Source organism: Coenobita brevimanus, chromosome 66 (genome assembly GCF_032717465.1).
Source record: "Coenobita brevimanus isolate Jiangsu-jjx chromosome 66, ASM3271746v2, whole genome shotgun sequence".
Classification (NCBI taxonomy): Eukaryota; Metazoa; Arthropoda; class Malacostraca; order Decapoda; family Coenobitidae; genus Coenobita; species Coenobita brevimanus.
In genome coordinates, this window is record NC_137019.1 from 4467501 (window position 1) to 4486172 (window position 18672).

Genomic DNA, 18672 nt, shown 5'->3' on the forward strand with positions numbered 1-18672 from the left:
TTTGCTTCGCTATCCTTATCAAGTCATAGAACAGACAGCCTCGAAAGGACCATTAGGGCTGTAGGTCCTTGCTTTCCTTTGAACTCCCTGGTAATTGACAGACTGACCCTTAGCACCTACGGCCGAGATGGAGTAATACAGGACTGAATTGTGGATGGATTGTTCTTGATTTTGCTCTTGTTGAAAATGGTCGTCGTTTTTGTTATAAGGAGGAACTGCCTCTCCCTCGTCTACTCCTCCTCTCTGCCCCTTCTTAGCACTCCACCACCTCCACTCTCTTCCCCTTTCTCCCTTCAGCACCCCAGCCCACTCCCACTTTGCCGTTCCTTACCCCCACCACCCCCTCTACACACCATTCCTTGCTTCTCACCAATCCATCCTCACTTACCCTACAAAAACCCTTTTACCCCCTTCCTCGTCCCCTTTTATTCCCTCCTTGCCCTCCTTTTCCTTTCCTTTCCCCACTTTACCCTATCCTCGTCCACCAATTTTTCCCCTTCTTGTCCCCCCTACGTCCCCTCTGTTCCTCCCTCCTTCTCCTCCTTCCCTCCTCCTCCTTTCCCTCTCCTCCTCCTTTCCTCCCTACCCCTCCCTCTTGTAAGTCCCAACAAATCTCCATCATCACCTGGTATTAGGGGGAATGAGGCAGCTTTACTTGCTCTTGGTCTCTCTCTTTTTTTGGCAGGTTGTTGCCCTCAAAATGCGAGGGGTGGAAAAGATTAGTCTCTCTCTCTCTCTCTCTCTCTCTCTCTCTCTCTCTCTCAGAAATTATAGTTAACTAAGATTAATTCTAACCCCATTCCCAGGAGACGTTCCCCTAGACAACTAATAAAAAGTATAATGACAATAATATAAAAAATTAGTTATGTCATCGTACTAAAGAGGATAAAAGGAAAAAAATTGCGTAAGATCAGAGCTGAAAAATTGCGTAAGATTGTAGTCAGGAATTTAACGTCATAGTCAGGTTAAAGGTCGTTGTTAACCCCACTTCAAGAAAATTATTAGGCTGTTGGAAAAGATGAATAGCTTAAAGTTGTTTTTGTTTTTAAGTAAAGGCTGAATGATGGGTTTTAAGGTCAAGGTTAGAGTATATATGGTCAGGGTGTGTGTGTGTGTGTGTGTGTGTGTGTGTGTGTGTGTGTGTGTGTGTGTGTGTGTGTGTGTGTGTGTGTGTGTGTGAGAGAGAGAGAGAGAGAAAGTGTGTGTGTGTGTGTGTGTGTGTGTGTGTGTGTGTGTGTGTGTGTGTTTGTTGTTCCGGGAATCCAACTCACGACCTAAACGTTTCTTAAAGGCTCCAGTTAACCTGAAGGGAAGTCTGTCACACCTACACTTCCTATAAACACCTGTATCAGCATCATCACACCTGTCGTCTGTGTGGTGTCCCTAGCATAACACAGTATACGGTAGGCGGTGGGAGTTAGTGATGTGTATGGGCTGATAAGGACTGGAGGAGGAGTGCTGTGTGGTGGAATGGTGGATGGGACACACACACACACACACACACACACACACACACACACACACACACACACACACAAAAGAATCTCCCTGTTCTGAGAAAAGTATGGTCTGGCAGTAGCTTGGATGCAATACCTAAGTGACAGTCTGCCCTACATTTTCCTTTTATATATATATTTAGCGACGACTGCCGTTTCTGAGATGAGTGTGGTGTGTCATACGAGGCTGGTGTGGCGTAGGCGGGGCGAGGTGTGGCATATTGTGTGGTGTTGTCTGGTGTGGCCGTGATGGATGTGGGTGTGGGCGTTACGGGGCAGTGACACTAACTTAACTCAGACCAATTTCGTAACTGTATGCCAATATCAGTGTGGAATTGAGTCTGGGAACTATTAAATTACCATGCCACTACCCCAGCACGCCTTCCCTCCCACGCTCCTCTATACCACACCCACCCACACCCATACCTCGTTATGTGATGTGATTGATGTAGTATGTTTCTGGGGGATGTGTGAATGTGAGTTTAAACTGGGATGGGTTAAGTAAGGTCAGGTTAATTTAGGCTGCGGTTAGGTTAGGCAGGGATACTCTAGGTTAAGTTTGGGTTAGGAGGCTAGTTTAGTGAGGATAGGTTAGACTAGGTTAATTTAGATGAATGCTAATCATGTTAAGCATTCATCTACATTAACCTAACCTATACTTAACCTAGATTATCCCAGCCTAACCTAACCGCAGCCTAAATTAACCTAACCTTAATTACCCCATCCTAATTTAGACTTATTTCACGAATTCCTTATGGATTTTATGTAATCACTGGTTACACAAATTCCATGTAACATATGAATTTTTTTTTGTGAGCTCTTGTTGTGTGTATCTGTCCATACTAGTGGGAATGTATCTGCAAGTGTGTAATTATGTCTAGTTAAGGGTGGGAAGGTATGTAAATTTGTTTGTGTATGGAGATGTGCCTAAAGTGTGTACACGTGTCTGTAGGTGTGTGAACCTGAGTAAGTAAATGTGCCAGTGTGTCTGTGCAAGGTGAATGAGAGAATGTGTAGGTATATTTTAGGGGACTGTACATGTATGTGTAAATATGTGAGCGTATAGAGGGGCGTTTGTGCGTGTGTGTAAATGTTGTGGTGGCGCGGTACACACAGACTGCTTCATTTGCACACACATGGGCGGGCTGAGGCAGGTGGTGGGCTGGCTGATTGGATGGCAGGCTGAGAGGTGGGAGGGAGAGGTGCAGGGGGATAGGCAGGGGAGAGGCAGGAAGGGAGGCAGGTAAGGAGTATGCAGGGAGAAAGCAGGGAGGGAGGCAGGGAGAGAGGTTGGGAGGTAGGAGCAGGGAGGAAAGCAAAGAGGACTGTATTGAGAGAGAGAGAGAGAGAGGCTGGCAACCAATTAGGATGACAGACAGACTGACAGCGAAGGAAGTGAGAGGAAGAGGAAGTGTGGAAAAATTACAAAAGTTTCAAGGAACCGACATAAGGAGGAAGGGAAGGAGGGGGTTGAGGGGGAGGGAGAGTTAGTGTGTTGTGGAAAAGTTGAGTGAGAGAGAGAGAGAGAGAGAGAGATGAATAAGTAAATAAGGAGTGAGAAACAGACAAGGTGGCAAATAATTAACAGATGAGCAGGTAGGAGGCGAATGAAAGGACAGGTAGAAACTAGGTAGGTAGGTAGATGAAGGAGAAAAGATGAGAGGAACGTAGGTAAAGAAGAAAGCAGAGGTGCAATGAGAAAGAGTGGGAGAAAGAGGTACCGGGCAGAAAATGCAGAGAGGAAAGGAGAGAGAGAAAATGTATGAGAAAGGGAAGGAGGAAAGGAGTGAGGAATGCATGGAAGCAAGCAGGAAGTGAGAGAGAGAGAGAGAGAGAGAGAGAGAGAGAGAGAGAGAGAGCGAGCGGGTGAATGAAGGATGGGACGAAAAAGAGAGGGACGCTGGATGGCGAGGTTGAATGCGGAAGCAAGAGGAGAGCGAAGGAGGGAAAGAGAGAGGAGGGAGGGAGGGGAAGGAAGGCAAGAGAGAGAACGTAAGGATAAAGTAAAGAAGAGAGGGGAGGGAAGGAGAGAGGGAGGGAGGGAGGGGACAGTTACTGAAGCAAGACACGAAGAAAGGACGGAGGGAAAGAGGAAGAAAGGAGAGAAGTTCAGGAGAGAGAGGAAGGGAAGGAAGGAAGAGGGAGAGAGTGGCTACGGAAACAAAAATTTTAAGGAGGGAAAGGGAGGTAGACGAAGAGAGTGACTACGAAAGCACGTAGAGAGGGATGGAGGAAGGAAGGAAGGAGGAAAGTAGGAAGGGAGTGATGGGGAGAAAAATAGGACTGAGGAGAAGAAAGGGGGGGAGGGAGACAAGTAGACTAAGGATAGGGAAGGAAGGAGGGAGGAGAGGAAGACTACGGAAGCAAAAAGACAGGGAGGGGGAGAGGAAAGGGTAGGAAAGTAGGGAGGGAGAGGGGAGACGAAGAGAGTGACTACGGAAGCAAAGAGAGCGGAAAGGGGAGAGGTCAGGAGGAAGGGAAAGAGGGTTATGAGAGGAAGGGGAGAGGAGGAGGGAGATTATGGAGGCAAAGAGGAAGGAGGAGGGAGAGAGAGAGGTAGCACAGAGAGAAGAGGTAGGGGGAAAGGAGGGGCGAGGGGGGGAGGGGAAACGAGAGGGAAGGGGGAAGGAAGGGAGGGGAAACGAGAGGGAAGGGAGGAAGGGGGAAGGGTGCAGGAGCTGACACAAGGTTGCCCTGGAGACCTGAGTTGTACCCTCTCGTATTGATGTTTGGTGGTGGTGGTGGGGAGGGGGGCATCAACACACCTGTCTCACCCTTCCACCGCACCTGTCCCCCACCAAATACGTCCTCTCTGTCACACCTGTCCCCTCCACACCAGTCCCCGCCACAAATATCCCACCACCACACCTGTCCCCACCATCACACCTGTTTCCACCACCACACATGTCCCACCACAACACCTGTTCCTCCACACCTGCCCTCCACACCTTTCCCCCACCACAGTTGTCCCTGCATACCTGTCTTATTCATACCTATTTCACCACCACACCTGTCCCTCCACACCTGTTCTCTCCACACCTGTCCCACTACCACACCTGTCCCACCACAACACTGTCCCACCACCACACCTGTCCCGCCACCACACCTGCCACATTACCACACTTACCTCACCACCACACCTGCCTCACCATCACACCTGCCTCACGGCCACACTTCTCTTATTTTCAATCTTATGCACGTAGATACATAAACGCAAAACTCACACGTGCATGCGCCATTGATTATGTGTGTGTGTGTGTGTGTGTGTGTGTTTATATCCATGTAGACTTATATACAGCATATCTCACCACACACACACACACACACACACACACACACACACACACACACACACACACACACACACACACACACACACACACACACACACACACAAACCCTCCCCCGTACCTTCACTGCACACACCTGTCTCGCCCCATGACAGGTGTCCAATTAGCGGTGCCTGACGTGCCCGATAATTACCTCTGCACCAATTAAGGAGCGTCCCACCCATGACAGTAATGATCAAGCCGCCTGAATTGGTTATTGTAAAGACGATAATGTATTGAGGACGTTACGGCATCTTTATTATCATCATCATCATCATCATCATCATCATCATCTATTTTATAAAATGACTTACCTTGTCTGTCTGTGTGATTGTTTGTTATGCATGGTCAGAGGTTTTATGCTTCACAGGTAAATATATATGCAGGTGTAAATCTAGGCCAGAGGGAGGTAAAATAAATCAAAATAATTAAAAGGAATCTTGCATGGCCATCAACAAAGGCAGAAGTAATCAACAGGCATCACAATACCTGCGCCTGGGGGTTTCAGAAAGGAAGCCCACCTCTCACTCCAAATATTAACCCGGAGAAAAATAAATAAAGGTAAATAAGTAAATCAGTTTTCAAAGAATCGTATTTTGTATGGTTCAGTTAGGTTGTAAGGAATGGTAGTTTGTAGTTTGTATGGTTCAGTCAGGTTGTAGGGAATGGTATTTTATGTGGTTCAGTTAGGTTGTAAGGAATGGTATTTTGTATGGTTCAGTTAGGTTGTAAGGAATGGTATTTTGTATGGTTCAGTTAGGTTGTAAGGAATGGTATTTTGTGTGGTTCAGTTAGGTTGTAAGGAATGGTATTTTGTGTGGTTCAGTTACGTTTTAGAGCTCCATGGTAACTGCACTAAGGGGCCTGTCCACACAAACAATACTCGCCCTTATCTTACCTTACCTAAACATCACCTTATACTCCACTAATGACTGGTGTGGGTATTAATGAACCGCTAATTACCGGGAACCAAAATGACCTTAATATACGAGTGAAAAAAAGTCCTACCAACCCCATGAACAAAATGAACAGTAATAATAATTGTAGGAAAAATACCAAGTGTAAGAAAACAGAGACACCCGGTCGCAGTTTATCCCCTTCAATCCGATGTCGCATTCTCCCCTCGCTATCTCCTGCCGATTTTATTCAGCTTTAAGTAGAAATTGAAACTGGAGAGGTTGGGTATTGCCTTCATTGTCCCCCCAAATAAGCGAGATGTTGCCTGATTTTTTTTTAAATATAGAAAGCAAGACTGAAGCGAAAATAAGTCACCAGATTCAAAGGGCAAAGGGTACGGAATTAAACCTTTTTTTACCTAACTTAACCTAAACCTGCCATCGTCCTACACTGTGTTGCGTAATATAACACTTGAATATTGTGCTGATCACGAGGAAAGGCTGTGGAAAGGGTGTAGAGCCGTAGCATTTTCTATTTTCTACCAGTCAGCTACGTTAGATAAGGTATACAAGGATGAAAATCTGGGCCAGGTTATAGTACGAGTAAAAGCAGTATAGTGCATTTCCCTTAATGACTACCAGCAAACCTCCAGTCACCTTATGGGATGGAATCTGTGGAAGGTGGAAGGCCGTTCGAACCACTAGACCAGCAGGCGACATTACGCAAAATTAACAATGTCATTAAGCACACGCTTTACTTGAATTTAGTGGATATAAATTTGAAAGAAAATAGCATGATAAGAGTTGATAGAAACACCAAATGCAATAATAATTGTATGAAGGAAACACACAAACACCAGCACAACGTCTGGAGGCAGCAAGAATATAATAGAAAAAGGAGACATTGTTCTGAAGTGGTCAATTGACAGTAAACACAAACATAAAAATATGAGTAATAAGAAACGACACTTAGGGTGCAGCACCTGCGCCCTGCATTTGCTATAAGGGCCGAACATTTTACTTTGCCTCGTGATCTTGAATTTCTACAGATTGTTCCCAAAATCTAATCAGTGCGTCTTTGCCAGACCCGCAGCCTTTCCACCAGGTTTGGTCCAAATTGGATCAGAACTGAACGAGGTCACCTTTCCCGGTGACCATGACCTTTGACTTATTGTTCCGAAAATCATGTATTCATCCTTGGTTAATCCTCAATACTTCCCTCTTGTTTGGACCAAATCTTTGACGTTAACTTATGACCTTGACCTTTGTTTTAAAAATCGAACTGCTATATCCTTGCCATACCCTCAACCTTGATTTAACTAAGTTTTGTTCTGAATCGGATCAAAACTACTGAAGCTGACTTTGTCGTGTGACCTTAACCTTTGACCTATTGCTCTAAAAAAACATTAGGTCATCTCCAAGGAAGATCCTCAACCCTCACACTAGACTTGGTCCGAATCGAATAAAAACTTTTCGGGTTATTCGCTTCACACAGGAGTGGACAGGCGGAATGACCCACACACACATACCGAGCAAATCATTGTACCTGCTGAAATGTCGTTTGCGCGGGTGTAATAAATGCAAAACAGTAACGTTACAATAATAACAAATGCAATAATAGTAGCAGTAGTAGTAGTAGCAGCAGTAGTAGTAGTAGTAGTGGTAGTAGTAGTAGTATTATCATCATCATCATCATCATCATTATAATAATAATTATAATAATAATAATAATAATGATAATAACAATAATACCAGTAATAACAATACTAAATACGAAAAATTAATTACATTCAAAAATTTGAAAAAACAAATGAACCCCTTCGGTACGAGACGCCATTTTCACTATCACACTTCCTCCTTACGATTTTATTCAGCTAAACCCCATCAAGCAGAGGAAGTCAGATTTATTACATTCTTATTGTTAGCAGACGATTTTATTCAGCTTCAGGAGAGACCACGAGAGATGGAGGAGTTAATGAAGGCTGTATCTAATCCCCCCCCCCGCCCTTCAATTCAAAAATTCTGTCATTAGCTTAAAAAGAAGTGGAAGAAGAACAAGAAAAAAAAAGATGATGATGATGATGAGGAGGAGGAAGAAGAAGAAGAAGATGATGAAGAAAATGATGAACAAGAAGAGGAGGAAGAAGCAGGAGAAGTAAAAGAAGATGATGATGATGAAGGTGAAGATGATGATGATAAAGATGAAGAAAAAAGAAAAAGAAGAAGGAGAAGATAACGTGTGGTGGCAGCAATGCGAACTTTGTCATGGGAGTGAAAAGGTTAATCCAGAATGCAGTAATCTCTCTCTCTCTCTCTCTCTCTCTCTCTCTCTCTCTCTCTCTCTCTCTCTCTGCTACCTCCGTACCGTTTTACTGAGCATAGGAGAGACGCCGTAGTGATGATGATGATGATGATGATGATGAAAAATTTTTATGATAATGATAATGGTGATGATGTAAATGATGATGATAATGGTAATGGAAAAATTGTATGATAATGATAATGGTAACTGACGACAGTGGAAATGATGAGGAAATAATTGAAAAATATATATGACTTGACCTTAATGAAAAAAAACTGCACATAGGAATACTACAATAAACACAGAAAAAAGAACTATATTTACAGCGTTTACGGGATAAACTCAGTGCAAAGTAGTGATCATTTAATCTACACTCATTTCGGTATAACTCAGATAGATAGATAGATAGGTTGATAGATAGATAGATTGGCTGACGTAATGAATAAATAAATAAATACCATGGCGAGCAGTGAAATTGGAAACAGTGATACGGCCTCAGGAGCCAAATACACATCTTTTTTCAAAATATTACATGTGTCTCATAATTGTTCGCATAAATTGTCGACGGCCATTTTCGTCAGTATCCATAGCCTTCAGAATACTGGGAATTATAATAGGTAAAACACAGGCTGATAACTAAGTACTGATTTACTGGCGTGCATTTATTAAAGGAGGTGGCAGGAATTAGGTCAAAATGTTCATGTAAGGTGGAAGTGTGTGTGTGTGTGTGTGTGTGTGTGTGTGTGTGTGTGTGTGTGAGAGAGAGAGAGAGAGAGAGAGAGAGAGAGATTAGCATTAACACACACAGATGAATAAAATCGTCTGGCATTAGGTGGAACAGGATACTATTTATAATTCTAAGTAGCATTTTCATCCCTTGAAAAATACCTCGTCCTTGATGCTTGGAATTTACGTTCAGTGTCCCACTAGATAATGATTAGTTTCGCGTAGGTACAATTTAAGTAACATATGCTACTTAAACGCGGTTGTTACTTGAATTTGGAACGTATACTTTTGTTACTGATCTTCTTGAAAACTTTACACGGATTTTTAATGGGTACCGCGTAAGTAGCACATCCCACCCCCACCCTGAAAGATTAATGTTATAGAACTTATCCTTCCACTTGAATTAGCTCCCGTTTGGAACAGTTACCCGGTACAAAATTATCCCTTGAATTTACGTGCCTCTTCTCTCTTAAAAGATTGATTATTTACACTTTGAATTTAAGTAACTCTCCTCGCTATTTTTTTTTATAGAAAGTTTAACTATGTATACGTCAGATTTAAGTAACTCTCCCAGTTTAAGTGATTACATAATTACCTTTTGAATTTAAGTAGCTTTCCCCTCATAAAAGATTAATCACATATAGTTCCACTGTAATTAACTCTCCTAATTTAAACGATAACATAATAATCCCTGGAAAGTAACTCCCCCACCTTAGAAAATTAACTATATACACTTCTAATTTAAGTAACACTATTGCCTTAAAAGAACAAATGCCTTCAAACTAAGTAGCACGCCATCTTAACACCTTCACTCCCAAGACATCATCTATTTTTTATCTATTTTTTTTTTTATCTGTCTCCAGTCAAATATATCTAGCCAAAGGGAACTCACAGGTGCCTAGAGGGGTTCGTGATGGCTACATGTAATCCCTCTAGTTAGTAAAATCGGTCCTAGGCTGAGTTAAATCGTCTGAAAGTAGCAAGAATGAAATAAAAGACGTCATCGTAGTGAAAGGGTTAAAGGATGAGCCACTGATACCCTGATTTTAAGTAAGATTAGCCACCCTGAAGGATTAGTTACTGTACTTACATCTGGAAGTTAAGTAACACTCTTATTTAAGTAACACCCTACCTGGAATTTAAGTAACATTCACCTTACAGGATCATTTTTTTTTCTCGTACACCACTGAAGTAACACCCGGCTTAAAGGATCAATTACTTATATCTAGAATTTAAGTAACATCAAGAAATTAAGTAACACCCACCATATAGGATGAGTTACTAATATCTAGAACTTAACATTCACTCGATTAGTTACTTTTGTCCTGCATCTAAGCAACATTCACCTTAAAGAATTAGTTACCTAGATCCTTAGTTGAAATCCGCCTACCTTGTATCTGGGTCAAGTTTGGTCACTCACTTCCCTTCCCACCTCACTGCCACTGCCCGCACCCCGTTTCCTAAGGGCTTGAGGGCTGCAGGAGGGCTTAGTACAGGGCTGCGGCTGCGGGGAGGTCTGCGGGAGGAGTTGCGACCGCGGCTGAGGAGGAACTGAGGGAGGGAGGAACGAGAAGCGAGAGAGAAAGAGAGGGGCAGGGGGACTGGGGCGCTTCCTACCCCGACACTCTCGCGCTTATCGATTTCCTTCATCTGAGAGAGAGAGAGAGAGAGAGAGAGAGAGAGAGAGAGAGAGAGAAAGAGAGAGAGAGAGAGAGAGAGAGAGGAAATGGATAAGAAGACAAAGGGATATACAGAGGAATAGTTGAATACACACACACACACACACACACACACACACACACACACACACACACACACACACACACACACACACACACACACACACACACACACACACACACAGACGGGGGGGAATGGCTTTTTTTTAATGTAGAACGAAAGAATCTGATTGTCGGATGGGCTGTCTGATAGGTAATAATATCCAGTGGTCTTCGTGTTGTCCTAATCTGATGGGTAATATAAAGGACAGGTGTGGCAAGGTGGATCAGTGAGGGAGATTCAGGATTCCGAGGATTTGTGTGGTGAGTGAATGAGTGTGTGGCCCATTTTACTGGAGATACTGTTGATTAGTTCTCCCACTATCTTGTTTTATTTCTTTTTCCTTACTTTCTGGACCTTACCTTATATCATTTTTTCCCGTTTCCCTGTTTTATTGACCTTATTGTACTTCATCTTACGTGATAATGGGAAAAAGAGGCTGAATGATGATGATGATGTTGTTGATGATGATAATGATGATGAAAGAAAGTACCCAAAGCTGAGTACCAAATTCAAGATCCGCTGATTTCGAGATGCCTGGAATGCGTTTGTAAGACTGGAGGTCATAGGCAGTGGGAAAGACAAAATCAGGTAAACACATTTCCAGAGCTGACCAGTTGGAGGAAAGACCAGAGAGAGAGAGAGAGGGGGATAAATAAAGATACAGTTAAGAAAAGGAATGTCGAGATCCTACGTTCTGTTAAATTACATTAAAGAAAATCCGCAATAGATTTCGACGTGTCTGGTAATTCTGATTGAGAGTCTCGTCCATCGGGGTAATGGTGGAATAAGTACATTTCGTTTCACCCGCTTGCGTTCGTGCCATTCCGTTTCTCACCGCCGCCTTCATCACGCCTGACACCAAGGAACGGAATGTAACTTAATTTGTATCAGCATGTGTCCCACGCCACTGTGACCATGCTTGATTAGGTTAAGGTTCTGGTTGGTGCCAGTGGTGTTGTTTTGGCACCTTAAATGCGGTCTTTATTTTCTTTTAGTTACCGAACAGATAATTTGGTAGGATTTAGGGGGAAAATTTTGTAGTGAGTAAGATAATGAGGGATATATTTAATCTCTCCAACTTGAAATATCTGGAGATGAATATAGTATTTGAAGATAAGAAGAAACGACAAAAAAGACGCCATCGGGCAAAAGGTTAATGATTGTATAGAACAGAATACATTTTGACCTCGTTTTTAGTAGACCTTTTTTTATGATAAGTCCACAGTAAACTACATTAAAGTTGGTTTATAGAGCACATTATGAGATAGACGGCAGATTTACAAGTTTTCCCCTGTTTGCATATTGGAATGGAAAACATGAAACTTTTTTTGTTTTTTTTACAGTCCTATGTCTTGAAATGGAGGCTGCCTTAAGGTGATGGAGACGAGACATATAGGACAGCATTCCAAAATCTCACCCTACGTATCAAAATGTTAACTCATTCCCTTCAATATTTCTTACTTTTTCTCGCTATTTCAGACGCTTTTTCTTCATCTTTAACGTGGCTCTTTGAACTAGACGAGTTAGGTGTAGCCATCATTAACCTTTTTATTACGAGAGGACTTCCCTAACTAGAATAAAATCGTCAGAAAGCAGCAGGAAGATTAAAAAAAAATAATTGTTTTGAAGGGGTGGGGCACAACGGGAGTCTTGATAGATTTTTGGCTGACTACATCTGACGTATTGTGGACCATGAGAAGTGAGTGCCGCAGAATCACTGGGGACAGGCTGTGTGGTTTGAGTAGATGGATAAATAGATAGATAGATAGACAGATAGATAGACGGATGGATTAGGCAGATAGAGAGATAGATGGATGGATAAATAAATATATAAATAGTTGGAGAAAGGAGGGGATGGAGAGGAAGATGGAAGAGACAGTGAGAGATCTGATGAGACAAGAGTAAGAAATGAGACTGTGTGGGAGGAGAGAGAGAGAGAGAGAGAGAGAATAAAGCTAGTAAATGAAAAGTTACGTAATAAAGATCGGAGGTTCCATTCAAAGGGCAGATCACGTTCCTGAATCAGATCAACCCACCACTGGAGGAAGTTAGTGGGCGTGGGGTTAGGCTGGGGAGGTGTAGTGCGTTTTATTCAACCTGACAAGGACCCTAACCTTTCACCCCGCTAGTAATGGCCAGTTATAATCGGACTGGGAATGTCGATCTAACAATACCCCTTGCACTTTAACTTGGCTTAAATTGCAGTTCCTTCATCCTGAACGCTAAGCAGTAACATTCGGACACTAGAATATGATGCCTGTCACGAAGAAGTGCTGTGGAAGGGATGCAGTGTCGTGGCGTTTTCTGTTTCCGTCAATGAGTACTATAAAATAAGGTACAAAGGGACCAAAATCTGGGCCAAGTTAAGGTGAAAGAACTATATTAATCATGAAGACATATTCGAGCTCCATAACTAAGTCTCATCAGACTTCGTGCAGCCGTGACTCTATATTCAAGTTTTAGGAGTGACCCAACCCCATCAGGTCAAAATTAACCAGGTCTGGTGTAATGTGTGTACTCTTCATCACCTGCCAGATTATTGTTTTTCAAGGTGTTTGAAGTTGAATTTAAAAACTTGTCGAATTTCTTGGATTTTTTTTCTCCGTTAATCAAGGGCCTATTTATAAACTCGTCTTAGCTGGAGTTCTGTATAGGATAGCTTGGTTATTTGCTTGCATTCACTTATAGAGTTATCAAACACCTCACTATCATGTTAGAGTGAAGGTTAAATACAAAAAAATAAAAACAATCTGTGGTAATGATTAACTGTTGTGGAAGCTTGTTTATCCTGTGCAGTTGTTAACATACCTCATATATGCTTCTCCAGATACAGGTGATTATTGTACAGTCAGTGGGAGTTGTCTGTGTATAGGGTCCCTTCATGAAAGGCCAACATTCATATTAGGAATGCCTGAAAGAAGCATCACAGGAAGACGGTAGCACTAAAAATAAAGTGAACTATATGCAGTAAGATCAGTTTAAATACAACAATGGATTTTTTTTTTTCTTTTCAGACAAGAGATGCAGTAGCGGCGGCCATTTCCTCACTGGACGTGCACACAATAGTGCTTGAAGATATGGCCGGTAGCTGAAAGCATCATCATCTCATGTACTAGGGTAAGACGATGTTCTGTTGCTTGTTCTTTGCTCTGTAACGCTTTAGTTCTAACCTGACAAACATTCCTAGTCTTGTTCAGCTTAGGGGATGTCCAATTGTAGTCAGATTGGAGGGGTCGGTTTGACTAGGAAACAAGGAGACTCAGTCCTACTTCATAATTAAAACATCCACTCTTATACAACCGCGATATAGTGTTCAAGTTGTGGAACTGACCCTGTCCCGTCATATGAAAACAAACCGAGTATAGATCATCGCACAACCTCACCCTGATGGTGGTTGAGGTTTAACTTGCATCTGAATGACGCGGTGGATTAGGAAGGGAGGTGAATGGAAGAGACGGGGAGAGCTAATAGATGAAGGAGAAAAAAATGGAGGGGAATGAATGGAAGGGGAGGGGAGAATGAATATAGAAAGAAAGTGAGAAGGTGAACAGAACAGGAAGAGATGAAGCATAAGGATGACGGTATCACTGGAGAGGACGTAACTTGTAATATCCAAATGTACCCAATGTTCTCTTAACCCCCGATGGCGGACCTGTATTTTTTTCTTGCTACTACGAGCCGATTTCATTCAGCATTTGAGAGATTCCGAGCAGCGAAGGAGGTAATGAAGACTATATATGACTCCTTCTGTTGGAAAGGTATATCTTAATGTAAATAAAACTGTAAATTTAGAAAACGAAAAATGCCAGATCAGATTGAATGGAATAATTTTGAACACATTCTTCCTTGTTGTTCAGGCTGGAAGGACGACAAAATTATCAGTTTTAACCTTCTTGCATCTCCTGACTATTTTTCACCATTAAGATACAGACAATAATATACCTGATTTATTCCTTATCTCTTCTGAACTGTATCCAATTAAAAAAATAAGTCTTCAGTCTAGTGTGATGCCCAGAACTGCTTTACGTATTCAAAGTGCAACCTGACAAACAAAACATTTTACGTCGCTTTGTTATGATTATTAAAACGAGAGAGAGAGAGAGAGAGAGAGAGAGAGAGAGAGAGAGAGAGAGATCACAGGGTGGAAGACAAAAGAGACAGGGTGAGATAAAGTGAAAGAGAGTAATTAGACTGTGTGGGATGACGAAAAAAAAGAGAGGGGGGGGGGAGAGTATGAAAGTGTGGGAAAAGATATATTGTTTGAGACAAGGAAAAAATATATAGTTTAAACCATTCATTGAGATCACATCATAGTCACGTATTCCTTCATCAGAACTGATCAAAATGGCTAGGTAGATAAAGAGATAGATAGACAGACATCAAATTAGTGTTAGATCGTGATTCTGATGGTCTATACGCTTTCCACTTTAACTTGGCCTAAAACTAGCATCTCTCCATCTTGAATGCTGAGCTGTAACAGTAGATTAACAATAGAATACTGCGTTAGTCATGAAGAAGTGCCATGGAAAGAGTGCAGGGCTGTAGTGATGTCTTTTTCTTCTCGTAAGTGAAATAAACTGCAACAGAACGAATATTTTGGCCAAGTTAAGGTGAAAGAACTATAATGACCATACACTCTGGCAGATAGATAAACTGAGAGGCAGATAGATTAAGATTCATTGACCCCTTGATATATTATGAGTATTTCATTATTTTTTCTGACTTCCTCCAGACGATTTTACTCAGCATAGGGAAGAATTTTTTTGTAGTTAGGAAGTTAATGAAGACAAAATCTACCCTTTACAAACCGATATTTACTCCTAAGCCTAGTAAAATCGTCAATAGTGCTATTATTATTACTGAAAAAAGATTGGCAGCCCCTTTCACCTTAGTTTATGACCAGAGTGCTGTGTCAGATTGGAGGGTGGATTTGACTAGTAACCAAGGAGACTCGTTCCAACCCCATGTCAAAGTTTCATTAAATTTCACACAACCATGGCTTAGTATTCAGGTTATAGGATTAATCTAGTCCCGTCAGGTGAAAAAAAATAAAGATGTAGTGGTGACGAGAATAAAATATAAAAAGACCCCATCGTACTGAAAGAATTAGCGTCTGTTAATAGATAGATAAACTGATACGCTCATAGACAGATAAGGAGATGGACTGATAGATAGACGGATGAGAGGGTATATAGGTAGGATAAGAAGTCGATTGTTAGGTAGATAGATTTACGCTTTGACTGCGAGATGTCCTTCCTAATGTGAGCAAACACACACACATACACACACACACACACACACACACACACACACACACACACACACACACACACACGTAACACTGAATATGGTAATGGAGATTATTGCCTACCACTCCACAACGAGAGGCCATTGTAAGTTGAATTAAATCATGTGGTGTGATTAGAATATAATATATGTTATCATACTGGAGGTGTTAATAGATGTACCGATAGATAAACAGACTGAGAAATGGAGGTACATACATACATACATACATACATATATAAATACATACATATATACAGAGATGACGAAACAGTAAAAGAGGGACCTGGAGGAAAGATGAAAGGAAAGTGGAGGAGGATGGGAGGAGGGTACGTGCTGAAGAGGTATGGGTACAGAGAGAGAGAGAGAGAGAGAGAGAGAGAAGAAGAAGATTATAAAATTTCAGAAGTTAAAATATGAAGCATCCATTAAAATATTAAGTAGTTCTAATAGTTCAGAAAAAAAAAGAAAAAAAGATGGATTTATGTTAACAGACTGGGAGCCTAACATACCGATAGATTAACACCGAATACTAGTAGATTAATATACTGATAGATAAACTGTTCTGTAACAAGTCGAGTTGAGTTGAGTTGAGTTAGCGCAGAAAGGTGTGTGGTGGATGATTACTGGGAACGGAATCTATGTTGGGAGTTAGTGGAATCAGGAGAGGTGAATGGTTGATCCTATGTAGGATGAAGATTTCCATAAACACTGAGTACGACGATGGATTATTGGGTAGTTTGTCCGGCTTCAGTATAAGGAGGGTGGCTGATTACTTCCAAATATCAGGGAACTGGTTGTAAGTCCAAAAAAATGTTGATAATTTAATAAGGGTAATTATTGGCTATGGGGCCGAGGTGTTTTGGGAAGTTAAATATGAATGGCCTCAAGCAACAACAACAACAAACAATAATAAACAAAGCAAGCACGTGCCATGGAGGAAAGATAAACTGGGAAGGCAAGAGAGGTGTTTGTGGAGGAGTTATGGGTACGGAGAGAGAGAGAGAGAGAGAGAGAGAGAGAGAGAGAGAGAGAGAGAGAGAGAGAGAGAGAGATTGCGTGGTTCGTGTTGCTATTAGAGTAATGAGCTGCAATGAGTGAAGGGAGGGGGAGGGAGAGGATGAGGAGGGGGAGGGAGAGGATGAGGAGGGGGAGGAAATGAGGAGTAAGGAGGGAGAGGGTGGGAAAAATAGTAATGGAGGGAAGAGAAGAATGAAAAGTGAGAGATATAAGGAAAAGGAAGATAAGCAGAGAAGAGAAAGGAGAGAAAAATGAGGAGGAGGAATGAAAGGGGAAGGGAAAATGAATGGAGGCGCAAGGGAGAATGAAGAGAGAAAGAAAGAAGAGAAGGGCAAAACAGGGAGAGAGGAGAGATAAGGATGATGGTGAGGGAAAAGAAGAAAAGAAAAAAATGGATGAGGGAAGAGGTGGAGGGAGGAGAGGAAAAGAAGAGAAGCCACGAAGGGATATTAAAAAAGAAAAAGAAAGAAGGCCAATAAAGACAGAGAAAGAAATGCCAAAAGGTTAATCACTTCTTTCAGAGGACGTGATAAATGATATATTATTCTCCCACCAGATTACTCAGTTAAAGAAAGACGTATCGTTGTATCGTACTGAAAGGGCAAATGAACTCTCTAACTCTAATTTCGAAAAAAAAAAAAAAAAGATTGAGCTGCATGAAATCGTCCGAAGATAACAAGAAATAACACAATACGTCCTAGGGTTGAAAGAGGTCGCAAAAATATATGTTGGTGACCCTTTCATTGGTGGCGAAGTCTGACGGTGGGATTTTCAAGCCTATCAGATTCATATGGCCCGTAATCTCGATCGTCGGGTAAGGAGGTTCCCTGGCACCTCCTCCTTAACGATTTATTTTCTAAACTACACATTAGCATCCGTTTTTTTTTTACTTCTTATATCTTTTTGATATCGACATAGAGAGCATGAATAACCCAAGAATATAGTAACGGAGCAGAATCAGAAATAAACGGGTATGGAAAAGGTGTTAGTAAGCTTCCCAGTCGCAGGAGAATGCCGCTCATAGACATAGCTTGTTTCCCTCTTATTGCTCCTTAACCAGCACTACAATTACTGTCATGAACAAAACTTTAATTATTATGTGCCTTGTTCTAGGGGAGGATTGGGACTCAGCAAAAAGTTAATCATCATCTGGTTTAAAGATTCTTGTGCAATCACTGGACGTTTACCTCAGCCGGACTCTCGTGGGCAGCAGGGGGAATAAAATGCTAAAGTTCATCATCATCATCATCATCATCATCATCATCATCACTTAACCCGTTGAATCCAGTGACATAGTTTAAAATGTATTATTTCTCTCTCCAGACGATTTATTTAGCCTAGGAGGGATGTTTTAACTGGTGGGGTTAGATAATGTATAACTAAACCATTGACAACCAGGTGGCCTTTTTGCGATGGGTAAAAATCGTCTGGTGGCAGCAATAACAAATTGAAAAACACGCCACCCGGATTCACTGGGCTGTGGGATTAATGGGGATTTTTTTTTTTTTTTTTTTTTAGCCCCCCCAGTCCATTCTTTACTACTTTAAGACGATTTTATTCAACTTTGGATGGATCTGTAGTAGTGAAGAGGGATTATTATGTGTATACCTATCCTGTCTCGGTGAAAAGTCTCCCCTAAGCTTAATAAAATCGTATGGTGGTATCAAGAATGAAATGTAAATAACGTTATATAAGATCTGAAAGGGTTAAGGTGAATGAAATAATATGGCTACTGATAATATGGGTGAACAGATTGTGGGGAAAGTGAAGGTGTAGGGAAGAGTAGCCCCTCCCACAACACACACACACACACACACACACACACACACACACAC

General features: G+C 41.8%; 1 protein-coding gene across 2 annotated transcripts in view; it reads right to left on the minus strand.

The window, feature by feature from the left end:
- Positions 1-10286, minus strand: part of LOC145405227 (uncharacterized) — a 24703-nt gene extending 14417 nt beyond the window's left edge. For both annotated transcript variants that reach the window (XM_080276652.1, XM_080276651.1), the window contains exon 1: positions 10140-10286. The gene's annotated coding sequence lies outside the window, so the exon portion shown is untranslated. The remainder of the gene's footprint in view (positions 1-10139) is intronic.
- Between the last annotated feature and the right edge of the window lie 8386 nt (positions 10287-18672).